This window comes from Anopheles aquasalis, chromosome 3, assembly GCF_943734665.1.
Source record: "Anopheles aquasalis chromosome 3, idAnoAquaMG_Q_19, whole genome shotgun sequence".
In the NCBI taxonomy this organism is placed as follows: domain Eukaryota; kingdom Metazoa; phylum Arthropoda; class Insecta; order Diptera; family Culicidae; genus Anopheles; species Anopheles aquasalis.
The window spans coordinates 7,764,211-7,780,659 of record NC_064878.1 but is presented as its reverse complement, the minus strand read 5'-3'; the positions used below and the strand labels follow the sequence as shown (position 1 = coordinate 7,780,659).

Below are 16,449 nucleotides of genomic sequence, written 5' to 3'. Positions count from 1 at the left end.
TGTGACACAGATTAAAAGCAATCGGGCCAACAGGGATGGCGGCCGGCGAGATGCCGAGTTGATAAGGCGCAGGAGAAACCTCCTATTTCAAGATGGATGGACTAGTCCAGCATTAGAGCCAATCAATGACACGCATTGGCAGTTCATTAGCGTAGCGAAAACGAAGGAACGGAGATCGATTGATGCTACTTAAGAACCTGTCCATTATTAGTGGCACAAAATAGACAGGCATTACTTATTCATCTGGAGTACCCGGGCACAACTAGCAACGATAACAGGAGCAGCAGAAAGTAATCCCAGGAAAAGTTGCAAATCCTGCTCAGGCCCTGCCCTGGGAAACTCCCAACCACTTGGCGAGGAAAATTTATGGCAAATCTAGCACAAAAAGTGGTCTGGAACAGTGGCGATAAGAAAATGGCCAACTGTTTTCCACTGCACATACACAACGACGACGCCTATTCCTCGAAATAGGCGAGAAAGAGTTCACATCCAATTAGACCCACAAACACACAGCGAAACGGACACAGCAAAGGACTAATGGGGAGTGTTTCTTCTTGAAAACATGTTCACGGAACCTCGCGGCCTTAGTCCAACGCTACTCCCTGGACCTGAAGTAGCCGCCTCTGGCCGCTGTGTGTGGGGCAAATGAAATCCTTACGACTCCGTTTCTTCCTTCTCTTCCAGTTGGATAGAGTTTGTGGAGTTTATGAACACAGGACTCGGGACTTTAGTAACGATTTTCCGGGGCTGGTTCGTAGAAAAGCGCCACCACCGTTATCAAGATACCATCCAGCTCTTGCCCTGCTGAACGGCAATGACAGGACAACAATAACTTCAACCATCGCAACGCTGCCTGCCTTTGTTTGAAGTGTGTATGTGGCTTTTGTTTAGCGATCCGTCGTTTCAAGGACTTTCCAAGCCATTTGTTTCCTTCCTTTGCTTCGTCCTGTTTGGTGGTCATGGAGAACCCGTTTCAATCAACCGAGCGAGCGAGCAAAAGCAGAAGCAATAGAGAGATGGTCACTAGGGAAGTGAAGCTACTCGCCGCCTCAAACTTCAGCTCTGTTGCACTTCCCCTTTCGCTCGTCCTACCGAAAGGATTGACCTATTTTCCCCGTGAATTTGACCTACATTCTCGGGTATATATCCCGGGATAAGGGCTGCACTATGGAAAGGAATAGAGATAGAGACGAGAGAACAAACAAACGAAACGATGGACGACAGCAGCGCGCTGGATGTGGATCACGCGGAGCAGGCAGCGCTTCAGGATATGGCGTGTATATAGTGCAGGGCATTAAATAGGTTATCCGTCCATCGTGGTGGACGGATGCACTTCCTCGACGACCGAGTGCATCGCAGGACGTTGTGCATCGTCCACGATATGGCACTAGCGAGAGAGAGAGTGAGAGCGAGAGAACGACTTTCGTCGGTGGTTGCAACATGCGCTCCCCTCGGTTGCGCGCCAGAATCCATGCTCGAACTTACAAAGTTCTTTGTTCCCATTTTGGAATGTAGCTGCGCTGCGCTATGCTACTGGGGAGGGCCACCACTACCAACGCGTTTCAAACGGGATGGTGACAACGATGATCGGAGTGGCCACATGCGAGCCACTTCGTGTTACTCTGAGACTTCGCCTGTCGCCTGAACTCACCAATACACAGTCAGTCAGGGCACGAAGCTCCATCAGCTCGATGCACGGCTGCACGCGATGTTCCAGGATAACCTGCATCCTGGAGCGGCGTTGCAGTAAATGTGCAACTCCAGGCAAGGCCTTGACTCCATTAAACGCGTTACATGTATACATAAGGTCCTGAAGCCAACACATGCTGCACGTTGCAGGATATGCAACGCGGTGCTGGGATGAAATGTTGCGTCGGTATTGCTGTTACGCTGCGACGCATCCTGGTTACCATTAATACCAAGTTGGCGTACATGTACCACTCAGGATTCAAATCAAATTGTCCTCGCATCGCCATGAAATAAAACCAGAAAGGACATGAGAAGTGACATCACTTACCTGTTAGCGTTTTATGTGCCACTTCAGTCGACGCTGGTGTGTTTGTCCACCAATAAAGATGACACTCTGAAAGGAGATGATGGAAAGAGAACGATTTAGTACAAGAAGAAAGTGATTCTAGAATAAAATTTTTCCGACGCCCTTTACTCCCACAAAATGGAATATTCTGACTAACTTGCTCCTTTGTGGCTGGACTCTCGGCTGGACCGCAGTGACCCAAAAAGGTAAACCGTCCCATTGCCAATCAATTACGAACGGGGGAGGGGCAGACAAGCTTCATATTATCGCCCACCATTTTCGGGCCAAAACATTCTTCGAATGCAAAACAGGTGGCCCAAGTTTTCAATCTTCCAGCAGCAGCATTAGCAGCAGTAGCAGCAGTCTGCAAATGAGTCCCAAAAAGGTTCCAGTAGCCAACCGAGCGCGGCGCCAACACCGAGTTTTCCCATTAAAAGTCAAACAAACCGATAAAAACCCCAACTTTGGCCCGGGGGCCTCGGTGGCAAACTGGCTGACGCCAGTCGTGGTGATGGTGGACGTCGTCGTTCGAAACTTGCCACTCATTTCCCTTCCGAGCGGCCTCGTAAAGTGGCCAGCAGCGAACAGACCAACACTGATTACGCTCTCGCCATTAATGTGAACCACCATGTCGGTTGGAGTCGAAATATTCCTCAAAAAAAAAAAGACATTCCACAACTTGCAACTTTAACTCTCGCCACTCACACAATGGCGCCCCCAATGTTCTCCACGCTTTTTCATTTTTTCCACCTCCTTCGGGTGCGTGGGAGGTTATGAAAAGTTTGTCCAACAAATGCGATTCATCGATTATCGAGTAAAAACAACAAACGAAAACGTCACGAAAGGTTCGCAGACCGAGACACGGACCGCAGTACATTCAGACATTCGAAAGCGATCACCAGCAGCTCTGGGCACATCCAATACCAACTGCAATCCGCTGTCTGGGGGGCACTGTGGCCATTGCTGATTGCAAACGATAATGTTCTCGCCATCATCACCGAGGGCAAGCAAGATAACACCACGCACAGCACCTCGTCAACTGGCCTGGCCTAGCCTGGCGTCAAGCGAGCGAAATTGAATGCAAAGTATGATTAATGGGCGCTGGCCCCCATGGCCGTGCGGCGGTGGTGGCGTCGGAATGGGATGAAATTGATTCCCAGGCATCTCCTCTTCCCGTCTCGGTGCGAGTCGAAAGGGCTCTCTGCAACCGGAAGTGCAACAACATTCACACACTTTGGGTCAGAACAGGACAAAGAATGCAGTCAGTGAGAGCTCCAGTTGCCAATCCTATCCAATCCGCGCCCTTTCGCGCGCAGTCTCTTCCGTTCTCGCGCCGGATACAAACGAGACAGATCAGTCGACGACATCCGACAGTCAGCCAGCGGTCTGTCTGGCCACGAACCACGAAACTGAGTGTCCAATGGAGCGCACACATTCCAATTAACCTGCCCTCTCTCTCTCTCTCTCTCTCTCTCTGGTCTGGCCCGTGGTGTAGACGAACTCCGGGCGGATAAACAAACGGACGACGCCACGATCATCCTTGGTCCCACTGATGGGCGTGCTGCTGTGGTCTGTGGTGCTGCAAATTAATTAACACGGATCGTTCCGGCGGCCACTGGCCACCGTGAAGGACCATAAACACCGTACCACCAGACGACCGAAGGTCCGAGAGGTCGAAAAACAATTGGAGGACATCGGAGTGACGAACGGTACGCTACTCCACGGAGAGACACATATTCGGTGAGCTGATGGCGGGGGTTTATGACACTGAACTGATTTCGTGAGTATCAGACACACATACAAGGGCATGATTCGACAGTTTAGTTAGTTCCAGACATGCTATGCTGGATCGCATTTGAAAACGCTTTTATCCTTTTGGTCGGTTGGTGGAGCATCCCTTTTTTTTTTTTGGGATGGAGGGGATCGATTCCTGGCGTCGGACAACATCGCGCACGTATGGGTCGTAAAATTACAACTTAACTAATTTAAATTATGTTTATTACGATACGTTCGTGCACCACCGCAGGGATGGGATGATGGTGATGATGATGATGATGATGATGATGATGATGATGATGATGATGATGATGATGATGGGGAGCATATAAGAATGCTTATTGCGCTGCATCGTGTGCTGAGCGTCATCCTCGGATCGGAGGGATAACTTTGGCGAGGATAACCAACCAGTCCCGGGGCTCTTCGTTGAAGAAATTGAAAAGGATCAATCAAAAGGATTACATCTAGTAGTTACGGTAGCTAAATTGAGACATTGTGATTCTGATCATCCTAAATTTATCTTTATCGTTTTACTTTTATAACTATTTAACATTAGAATAAATATTTATAACATGTTCTTGCATTTTGTCCTATGTGGCATACAGAGAGGGGAAAAGTCGCTGAATTTCAAAGAATTGTGTTTTAGAAATCTGGTTTTTAGCTATTTTCTTGAACGAGAAATTAAACATATAAAAAATTTACATTTATAATTAACTGACTGAGAGGTATTAATCATATTTAAAATCTTTGTCTGCAATTGCTGCCTTTGTAGAGACTAAAAAGGCAAAAAATGCCCATGTATTAGTTACAAAAGAACGCTTTAGAACCTCACAGTCCTGCAAACGTTTAACACAGACTTCAACACAGAAAGTCCCGACAGTTTCCAAAGGAAAAGAAGGCTTATTAAGAAACTCGAAGCCTCGAACGAAACTATAAATTCATTTCCGCATCCAGAGCACTCGTTGGGCTCCTCTCACCTGTCTCTCTACCGCATGGAAATGAATTGTAAATGCAATGATACGCCTTTATTGCCCACTTGCACCACACAACAACCACACAGGAAGGAATTATCCTTTTTTGTCCCCCATCCCCAACCGGATTCCAATAACCTCAAACAGCGGTACACCGGTTAACCGTACGAGAGATGGCTTACTGCACTCACTGTTACGCCGACCGCCATCTAACACAACTCTTCCTTCAATTCCGGTCTCCTCCCCTTCAGCGATATCCCTACACCGGCCCGATACATTCTGCCATGGAATGTCGATCTGGCGCGCTCCAGCGTCCTCCAGCGGAACTCATGGAAAACAGATCGAGCGAAATCTAATACCAAACGTGACACGAACTGCATTAATCCAATTTACAAGTTTTCCATTGAAAAGTCGAATGCCTCCCGCCCGGCGTCCCCCCCACGGCGCAAAGGTTTGTTTAGTGATGTCGTCGTTCGCTTTGTGCAGGATTTATCCTACCAAGCGCTCCGGAGGAGGTAATGGAATACAATATGCTTCACTGCGTTGAATAGAGTACAGCAATTGTAGAGAACATATCGACATGTTCCTCGATGGATGTCCTAGCGAAGGAAAAGTCGCAAAAAACAGTGCTCAGTCTAGTGTGGGTCGTCGTTAATTCCAGGTAAACGATCAACTCCGATAGATGATGGGGACAGGATTAGGGATTAGTATTGGATCAGGTGAAGGTCAGTGGAGAGATAAATGAATTTCGCACAAAATGTTCTGCAAAGAGAGTTACTGCACAGCATTTCCTCGCTTTTGAATTAGCTTGTTCTTTACAAACACTTTTTCTAGTTCTACTAACAATAGTCTCTTTAAAATAAATTTTATGGAAGGATATTCTGTACAAACCATATATTGCTCGGAAGTTCATTCAACCCAGAGATACGAAATACACACTGAATGAAGACTGAACTGAACAGAGCATGATATAAAAAGGCAGCCACCGTAGACACACAACTTCTAAAGAAAGATCAAGAAATTCCTAGTTCTACGTAAAACACTCTCCAACAACCTCGTAGTCCCTTCTTTGTCTCTCGCCCTGCACGTGTCATGGTAAAATTAAAGTGAACCGTGCAGCCGGCTACAACGACGATGACACCGTGCAGAAGGCAAGAAAAGCTGCTTTTCCACGAGCGAGCACAAGGCACAGCCGGCAGGAAGGCTGGCAGACCATGGGGCTTACTATGCCATTCTTTGCTGATTGGGTGACATTGAGTTTAATAACGAGCAATGTTTAGTGTTCCCCATTTTGCTAGGCCACGAACCATCTGGCCACTGTCTGGAGTCGCAGCTGGAGGTAAAAGCTATGTGTGACTGCGTGTGTTAATGCTGCCGCCGTCTTGCCAAGGTAGACAGAAATAGAGAGAATTAGACCATCACAGGACGCACTGTAGTGTGCGAACTGACGAAGTGACTTGCGAGCATAACGGAGACCTACCTCAACAATCTGTGCCTGGGTTGGCGGCAGTCTGGACAAAGTCACTACCTCTTATGCACACCATCCAGTCGCTCTCCTTGCCGGTGGTGGTGCATTCATGTGGATCGAATTCCTTTCGCACAGCTCTCGATATATGCGATATGATGTCCGCGCGCCCTCTCTTGTTTACCCAATCGGCAAAAGCTTCTAGTGCTGACGATTTTCTGCTGACACAGGCGCGACCCAGCCAGCCAGCCAGCCAGCAAAGCCAATCCCCTCATGCAGCACCAACACACCAGCAAACGCACGAAGAAGCTATATAGTCACCCAAAGGGGTGGGTGCCCGTCGTCCCCGATGGAGCCATTGAGAAAATTCGTTCCATTAAATTCTCCACAGTCTAGAGTGCAGCAGCAGCTGGAGCAGCAGCAGCAGCAGCAGCAGCAGCAGCAGCAGCAGCAGCAGCAGCAGCAGCAGCAGCAGCAGTGTCAGCAGAAAATGGCGTCCCATGGTCAGAACACCCGCCGGGAACCGCCGAAGCGGAACAAGACGTTAGAATGTATTGCAAAGCGGGGAACTGCGGGGCAAAAACCGAAGCATTTCGCCTTTCATCACTTCCTTGGTCCCGAGGAGTCCCCGCGGTGCCACGGAACTTTCCAGACTAATTTGTCTCCAAACACTGGGCGAGGCCCACGTTCTTTCGTACGTTCTGTGACTTCGGTGAACGGAACACGATAGAGAACTTTAGAATGAAGCCATGAATTAAATCGAGCTGCATTCTGTGGTGACAGCATATCGAGGAAAAGAACTGAATCGCCGCAGAATCGTTTGCTCTTGCTAGACGGGGATTGATTTGGAATCGATGTCCGCATTACAAACACCGAAAATGCAAAACAAATCGTTGCCCCGATGATGCACCAAGCAAAAGGAGACCGGACACGTCTACAACTAGTGGCGTGTAAAATGATACACGACGAGAACGCTACAGCAAACTGTTTATACCGATGTCTGGTTGATCCACTCTTTATCCACGTTTTTACTGTAGCGGAGAAGGAAGTTGATAGTTTTGCTCCCAGTTTCCTTGACATCCACAATCAGCCAGACAGCCAGACGAACCAACCTCTTCCTCCGCCGTCTCCGCTGTTCTTGCTGCTCCATTCCAGCACCCCTCGACCAGCCACCGATTAGCAGAAATGGTCGGCGGTGAATGAAATTTATGGTATTTGGAAAACGGAAATGCTCTCCTCCCGCTGCCACGCAAAAGAACGACAGAGAGCGAAAGAGCGAGCGCATTTCGAATGCAACTCCATCCTCGCTCGAACCGCTGCCCAGCCAGAATCTGCACCTGCCCTGCACTACTCACCCCCCCTTTTTATGGGGGTGGAACTTGGAATGAGCTACGATGCTGGCATAACAAACGATCGCATCGTGATACGGTTTCCATTGCGCTAACGTTCCAACTCCAGATTCCCGGTTCAATCGCCTCCCCGCCGAAGAAACCAGTCCAACAAACCGAACTCCCGAACGCAGGGGTTAAGGTTAAGGCGGAAAAGCTAGACAGCGATGTGGGGGTGGGGATGGAGTCTGCAGCGTCCAGACCGAGAGCATCACCAGCTGCATCATCATTCTCTTCCTGTATCCTGAATTCCTCTTTCTTCGCTCGCCTTATTCGCCACCGACACCGACACGAGCAAACAAAGAAAGTCGCTGTCGCGGTAGAAGAAGTTCAGCCCCGGGAACCCCGGGTCAGGATATCGTCCTGATGGCCCCGTGGACTCTGCAGCGTAAGGTTACGGGAACAAGGAAGTGTTCCGCGTCCGTTCCGAGCGCGACGCTTCTACTAGGGCAGGAGACTAATGGTACACCCCGTAACATCCTTACCTTTCCCCCGGAAACTCCCCCACCAGGAAGAGATTGCAGCAGACGAGAAGAGTTAATTTTCGTTTCGCGAAAACGAAGACGACGACGACGACGACGCCGTAGACGTGGAGCTCCGGTGCGCATCTGCTGCACAAGGAAGTGCCAGACATCCCGGACCGTAGGTAAGTTCAGGTCAGTGGGTGGATGGGTGGGTGGGTGTGAGTTCAAGTTTTCCGGAGCATAATTTTTTCGTTTTCTGCTCGCTCGCGTGCTTATTTATGACTGTCTGGCACGGCGACGACGCCCTCTCGCTAGGTGCAACCCATGTGCTGTCTCCCATCGGTTAGCCTCTGGTCTGGCAGGACATCAACCTCTCGCCGCGTATATAGGTTGGCGGCCGCCATCCTTGTATCCTTGTTCCGTTCCGGTGCAAAATACGGACCTATCCCAACGGCACCGGCAACAAGGTAGGTTCCGACGGTTCGGTCACCCACTGGAGCTGGTTCATGGTTCTTTGTCCCGACCAGTCATCCAGCGCACACTTGAGGACTTCTAATGTCTGTCAAGTTGGACACCAGTTTTTTTTTGCGTGCAATAAATTGTCTTTGTCACCCTTGTCGGCCCCGATGCCGCTGACCATCGCTGGGTGTAAAGTGAGACGACGAGGTCCCACAGACTGCGACTGGAGTCAATGACACCATCATCGGCGTCGGCGATATGTGACAGATTCGAACATATCCAAAAACAACAAAAACATCCCGCGCCAATCGCATCCAGTTGCTCTCCATGCGTGTTGAGAGAGCAAAACCAAATTATCGTCACATTCCGCCCGTTCATGGTGCCACTTCCGACGGTCATTGACCACCCCGAGGGAGGGGATAGTGAAGCGCTGTTCACACATTTGCTCCAACGGTTTAATATCTCAAGATTCGTTCCGTACCCTTTTCCGCAAATGGAACGAAATGGGCGGAAATGCATTTAATGCGCCTCCTACCCCCCGTATGACGCGGATCCCGTCGCATCTCGAGTTGGAAGGAGCGGTTGCGTTCTTTCACAGCAATCCCAATGCCATTTGGTGTTGATGGTTGTATTTTTTTTTTATTTTTTCAAACGGAATATCTGGAGAAGAAATTTGTTACGGTCGCATTCCCATTACTTAATTCACTTTCTGGCCATAAAGTGCATGATTGAATGGCCAACGAATGGATCGCAATTCGATCGCTCGCTCGCTCGCTCGTGGACTGTAGCATCGCTATAAATAAATGCGGAGCAACTACTGCACTCCACGTCCACGGGGCATTAATAGTTGGCGCAGCTGGAACTGCTGCGTTGTGTGATCGAACACCTCTCCCCTCGTGATCCGTGATCTAAACCATCCGACCGCGTATATTGACGCCACGATAGACACACACAGTAAGCGCTCAGCCACCCGGAGGGGGTTCTACTTTTAGTCGAAATGTCAGAGTAACAGGCAACCGCGACTTCCGGACAGTTGGACATATCTTCGTCTGGTCATCATGGGGATCCAGTGCCAGTGCCAGTGCCAGTGCCAGTGCCCATCAAGATCTGGTTTGCACTCTAATGCGAGTCGCTGAATGGCAGCAGACGCACTAATGGCAACAATTCCGAGGTTTATAACTCGACAAACACCAGCCACGTCGACGACGACGCCACCATGCGAAACGATTGAGTTATTTATGCGGCAACCAGTGCCATGGAGCCGTTCAAGCGAAGAATGATTGGTTCTCTACTCGGGACCACGAGACCACACCGGTGGGGGGGGGGGGGGGGGGGTCTCTGGAGATTAATTTCCATCGGAAAATCGGGTCCACCCTTAAAATAAGCTGGCTTCTGTTGGCCCACAACAGTAATTCGGACCTTTTCAAGTCCGTTGATGACTGACAAGCATGAAACGAACGAACGGACGAACTGGTGAGTCCGTCGGTCCTTTACCGAACTCAGCAGCGTGACAATCCTCTTGCCAAGTCATAATGATTTACAACATCGTCGCAGCTCACCACCAACACGACACACCTTTGTCAACTAACTGGGTGGGTCCTCCCTATCCCTCCCCCTGAACGGCAGGTCGTCGTCTCACTTTCATGCCCGAGATTGCCGCCACTTGAACTGCCAGGTCGTGGGCCAAGTATTTGCTAATTTATGGCTCTCATAGGCAAGACCCTCGAGACTTGGAGCTCTAGACTGGACTGCACGCTCCTTCTCGCCGCAGGATCGCGTTAGTACGCTCAATATTTTCGTTCGACGACCGCTTTCGCAGGTCATTAGGACCTGCCACCTCCTCCTGTCGCTCTTATCAAAGTTTTCGATGTTTTTTTTTTTGGTCAAATAAATATTTAATTTCGTCGTTCATTTCCTCTCTTTTAGAGGGCGGGACCTCTGCGTGTGAGGAACAATCATGATTGGGCCCGGGAAAGTGAGACCCCAGGAGTCCCAGAGGATCGTGGAGCGCGACCGAGAGTTTTGGTCGTGAAAGAAAAAGAACAAGCAAACGAAGATTCCTAAAAGAACACAAGAAAGATTATGGTTTTTTTTCTTCTGGAAAATTCTCACGGAAAAAGGAAGAACGACCGTGACGGTGGGAGTGTGGTGGCTCGTTAAGGTATCCTTAGCACCTCCCACAAGGCGTTCGGCATTTTCATGATGCAAACCCGCCTGGAGCGCCACCATAAATCTTGGACCTCGTAGCGTTCGCAATCGCTTAACCAGCCTGGCTGGCTGGCTGGCTAGCTCGGTCGATGCCATTCTGAGAATGTTTTCGGTTCAGTTTTCAGGTTTTTTTGGCCGGGGGGAGAGTTCAGAGAAGCTCAAGAGTGAAGCTATGCAGTACACGAGGTTCGTTGTGTTCCAAATTGTTTTCCAAACAAACTAAAGTTTTGTAGCAACAGAAGGAGGAGGGAGATGCTCTTTGTGGGCGTTCGAAAGCAGATAAGACCATTTTGAAGGATACAACTGACGATCTGGAATTGTTGTACCATTGGTCAGAGGGGAAGAAGAATGTTTGAGTAATAAACGAATGACTGGCATTACTTGGAACATCTTTTCTTTGTTTTGGATTGAAATGGTCTTACTGAACTGTATACTTCTGCACTAAAATGAGCTTCAGGAGTTCTGAGGACTTCAATCAGCCATCCTACAACTCCTCTTTCACAAATTGTGAAGCAAATTTAACGCACAACTTACTTACTTACAACTCCTACAAGTTCTACGCCGAGGGCACAGTATAACTCAAAAAAGGGAAAGCAAATTCCACCTCCTCAGCCACCCTTGCGATAATTGATAGCTGTCGCCCTTGTGTGGAAAATTGTTGCACGATACCGTTAGGGCGGCAAAAGTAAAACACCAATACGTCCGGTGGCGGCCAGACTTGGGGGCCCTATACTCGCAAGATTAATGATCCAAACGGTACGACATCCGCAACATAACTACCTTCAGAGGAGAGGGGGCGACAACCCTTCTAACCGCGCGAACGGCGACGGATCAGCTGTTTGAGGTGTCATGTCAGCGGTGGCGACGGTGGCGGTAAGTTTCTGGTGCGTTTCAGTTTATCGTTTGGTGAAGCCGGTGAAACGTTGAGTGAGAGGAATAAATTGCCACTTTCCGGGCCATTTTTCCAACCGGAACTTGACCATCTTTCGGACTACAAAAGGCCTTGTTTTGGTAGAAGGGAAATTGCGATGAACTCGTGTACAGTGAGAAGCATTAATCAAACATATGTTGCAACAATAAAAATCCCGCCTCGACTCCCGTTTAACAGTCAGTCTCAAAACGAAACGAACGCTTATCAGCTTTCCATTCCATTGGCGCCTCGCACACGATAATACATCCGCCCGGCCCCGAGATGAGAACTCCAGTTCGAACCGAGCCTAGTAATTGCAGACACGGCGTCGATTCCCGCGGATTATCTATCGGCATCTCGGAAATGCATTTGTGAGGTTGAAATGCAATCGCCACCGGGCGGTCGCACAATCGATCAGTGGTGCATCTTGCATGCACACAATCGTCTCGTCTCTCTTCCAATCCCAGGCCTATCGACGGGAGCTGTTCGTCGATCCAATCGATACCGATCGCATTCCCTCTCCTTCCAGCGCGTTGTAACGATGCCAATCCGTCGTCCAGTGTGTGCGGTGCGCGATTGCGATGCATCTGACTTGGTGTATTGTGTGTTGCATTCAAAAGGCAAGGGAATGAGCGTAGGAAGACAGGAAGGAAGGTGTTGAACCGGGGTGTTGCTGCTGCTGCTGCACGATTCGATTCACCCCATGAATTACGTAATCGGAAATTGCAATAGCGAGAATAGCGTCCCCTCTAGCACCCCTTGTGTATACCAAGACAATCGCTCGCTGCATCTAAAGTGCAACCTGGCAAGTGCATTCGGTGTGGCGTGGCGCTACTGTTGCTGCCGAGTAGACAACAGAAGGAGGACGAAAAACAAACGCATTGACGCAGCGTCGTTCTCTGTATTTCCATTTGGCACCATTTGTGAGCGAACCATATTGCAGTTCCTGCTGCTCCCCCCTCAAATCTCGGCCAAAACCATGGAAAAACCACCCAGAAGGTCCCAGCTGCCAGATCTTCCACCCCACGAAGAGCAGAATGAAATCAAAACACAACAAATTGATGAGAAGATTAAAAAAAGACGGTTGGCCAAATCGCTCTATCGCTCTCTGTCCCTCTGGGGAGGGAAAATTGAAAACAGAAAACAGCTGTCAACAGGCCTACACGCTACCACCATCAGCAGTAGCAGCAGCAGCAGCAGGTCGATTATTTCGATTTTCCCGTAACGTCATTCACAACTACACGCGTTGGCAGAATTTCCACTAACGCACACTCGCAAGGCCCCAGAGAAAACACCAACACCACCTGCCAGTCAGTCAGCTCCTGGTGCTGGCTGGCTAGCTGGGAAAACACCACAGGTTTTCCACCAAAGAATCGCCACCGACCACCAGGGGGCGCTCCGACCGCGGAAAAGCGAGACAGCAACAATAATAATAACAAACGCAGAGCGCAGACTCGCTCGCGCGTTCGCTTTTCTCTCCACTTTTCCCCCCGGCTCACCGTCGTTCCGTTCCGGTCCGGTCCGAAGTGAAAATCAGGTCCGGCGGTCAATGTATGCTTGACATTCACACACTTTCCGGCTCGGTGGTGCCACCGCGAGAGAACCAGAGCAAATTGATGAAGAACAAGAAGACCAGGAGAGTGAGAAAAAGCGTCCTTAAAATGGGTGAAAATGATGGGAAATCGGTGAAAGGGCAGCAGCAGCAGGGCGCAGCATGTTTTTGTTTTTTTCGCGAACTGGAACTCTGGAGGTTGTGGAAGCAAGATGCAACTCTCTTTTCGTTTCTTTTTTCTTTTTCATTTCTGTTTTTCCTTTTAGGGAGCGAGCAGGATTTTCCTGCAGTTGCATTTGCAATTTTGGCTCACATTTTCTCGATGCTGGGAACACGTGATGCCACGAAGAATGAGTTTGATGTCACTGGAAAATCCTTCCATCTTCCAGTGGCGTTTGATCGATAACAAAAGATGCGGGGATCACAAAATGGAATTGAAAAGTTCCTGGAGAGATAGCAGTGTTTAGAAGCACAAAAAAAGCAGCAGCAGTGCGTAATCGTCCTTTTACGCATTTGCCAAAGAACCGAAAGATGACACCACACCATCGGCAACGATGTAAAAGGATAACACCACGCATAAAAAGAGAAAGTGTGTGTTGGGGTGCCATACACTCGAGAACGTACAGGAGCGTAAACATTTGCCCAACATTTCTTCATAAACATTTGCATAACCACTTGTGCCAACCAACAAACGCAACTTAGAGAGAGAGAAAGTCGCAAAGAGAGGGCTATAAGGGATAGAGAGAAAAAGGATACCACACAGCCCGCGAGAGAGTGAGAGTTTTCCATCAAATTTCCAGCGAATCAAAACAAAGCAGCAGCTGCAGCAACAGCAAAAAAAAAACGGAACACCGTTTTGATGGTTTTCCCAAAAGACGGCGCAAATCATGTTTACAAACAAAACATTACGCGTCAGCCACCCTACGGGCCTAATCCACACCTAGGGGCGACTGGGCGAGATGAAACGGGGGAAAATGGAAAACCCCCGGTGACAGCATATGCTGGAGTAGACCGCCCGTTTTTTTTCACTCGGAAGACGTAAATACCCCATCATCGCGCACACAAACCAGCCACCAGAGTGTGACGCAGTTTACCAACATCATCGACAGACACGCAATCGTGTCATGTCACCAACAGTAACCCCTCGGCCGACGCCTGCTGGGAAATGCAGTTGAATGGCGGAAACAGAAAGACTGGTTGGCTGCTGGCACAGTCACACTTGATGATGCCATTAATAATTCATCGCGGATACGTTATTTAGCAGTGGCAGCAGTAGTGCCACTGACACTGGAAGTGGTGGCGCAGAACGATTTGTGCAGGTTGGCCTCCATTGTTTTCCCTGAACTTGAAAACCACTTCGACGATGACGACCCAGGGGGCTTCGACGGAAAGGATCGTCCGGAGGATATGTGGAACGTAAACGTGAACGTGACCGAACGTAATCTTGCTTGCGTGCTCCTCCCCGCTGGCTGGCAATCAACACAAACATAGAGCAGCGACAATACGCTGCGGTGAGCGCCACCGTTCGATGTAACTCGGGCCTGGTTATCTATTGATTTTGCCTCACTCCAGGGAGCAGGATCAGAGGCAGAATGATGAGGGCAGGAAATCGATTTCTGGCCTCAATAATATCGGAAGCATGCCAACACAGGGAGGATTTGATTTGATCCTTGGAACCGGGGTAGAGGTACGGATGACTAATCCAAGCAATTGATAAGAAGCTGTTCCTTTTCATATCACTCGCTTACGCACAAAGGGAAAGTGGATAGAGTGATTGGCTCATCGAAAATAGATGCATTATCTGAACGGAATGGGCAGGCCCTGCCAGATGTGTTCGCTTATTGAGTATTACATATTATAGCAAGTCAGAACAGAGGCGATGAAGACACTCAAAAGAAGATCGTTAAAAAGAAGAGCATCCAGACCATTAATAGCATCAGCAGTTATGGAAAAAAAATTTAAAACTGTAATAAAAATTGTATAAAACCCAGTTCATTGATCATTTGCATCAGCTCAGCTCTTAAAAAATGATCCAACAGAATTGACTTACCAAAACGATTTTCCAGCTGCTACTTTTCGCTACCGCCGTTCTTGTGCTAGGACTGTGGTACACCACGTTGTGTTTTGCTCTTCAATTCACCTGCTTCACACCTTGCCACTACTTGAACAACACCGAGCACTATTCGGATGCGGATTACCCGCGCTTGCCAGCGCTCGCGGAGCAACAGATCGCGACGATCGAGCCGGTTTTCACCCCGGCGCGCTGCTGAACGTAAACAACACTCACTCACTCACTCACCTCCAGAGCACACCACCTTCACACAGGTTATGCAATTGTGTCCACCTTCTGAACCCTTTCCCACAACAACACACCACAAACCAACAGCCCCACACGCCCGCCCCCACTCTTGTAGCCACTACAAGCGCGCGCACACAACTCCACGAATCTGCTTAACCGCGCGGCGATGGCTGAGCGGACTGTGTGGTGTGGTGTCCAAAACTCACTGAAAAGCGTACATTTCCACGCGTAGGCTACTATAGCTTCGAAGACTAACGACCACAGAGTGTACTACGATGCAGCAACAACACGATACACTAGCAGCTGATTGGTGGCTCCTCTTCTGGATGATTGCTTGCTTCGACGTTTTTTTTGCTTCTTTCGATTTGTGCAACAAGATTGCTACACCTTCACGCACGCACGCACGAATGCACCCCTTTCACACGCCGTCACGATACACTTATTCCATCGGGGTGGTTGTTGTGGTTCTCCAACATGTTGTGCTTCCGATTTCTCACCGTTTAAAATAGCCAGAACGTTCTCCACCGTACGGCGATACCACAATTATTGCGTCTTGGGACAAGTGCTTCTTCCTTCACGCTCTCTGGAGAAGCCCTGTTATTGCTGGAGGCAGCACCAGTGGCCCGATTTCCCAGGAAGGATGCGACCGACTCGCGCCAGGACGACACAACACGACACAGGACACTAACACCAAAAATTGCTGCTGCTGCTGCCGCTGATCAAGAACAACACTAGAAATCGAAAACACAAATTTCGTTCTCTCGTTTGGCCGCTCGCGCGCTCTCTCGTTCTCTCATTGTTTGCGTTTTGATACTCTTGGGGCTCCCAGCATACACCAACACGTTTTCGCGCATTGCGTAGGCGAGAAACACCACCAAAACACACCCACACGCGCACACGGGAGATAATTTCGACGATTGAT

At 49.3% G+C, this 16,449-nt stretch overlaps 1 protein-coding gene across 1 annotated transcript in view; it reads right to left on the bottom strand.

The window, feature by feature from the left end:
* Nucleotides 1–16,211, bottom strand: part of LOC126574561 (protein yippee-like) — a 77,447-nt gene extending 61,236 nt beyond the window's left edge. Inside the window, exons 1-2 of the mRNA XM_050234828.1 lie at nucleotides 15,279–16,211; nucleotides 2,018–2,083 (exon numbers count right to left, since the gene is read on the bottom strand). The gene's annotated coding sequence lies outside the window, so the exon portion shown is untranslated. The remainder of the gene's footprint in view (nucleotides 1–2,017; nucleotides 2,084–15,278) is intronic.
* Nucleotides 16,212–16,449: the final 238 nt, after the last annotated feature.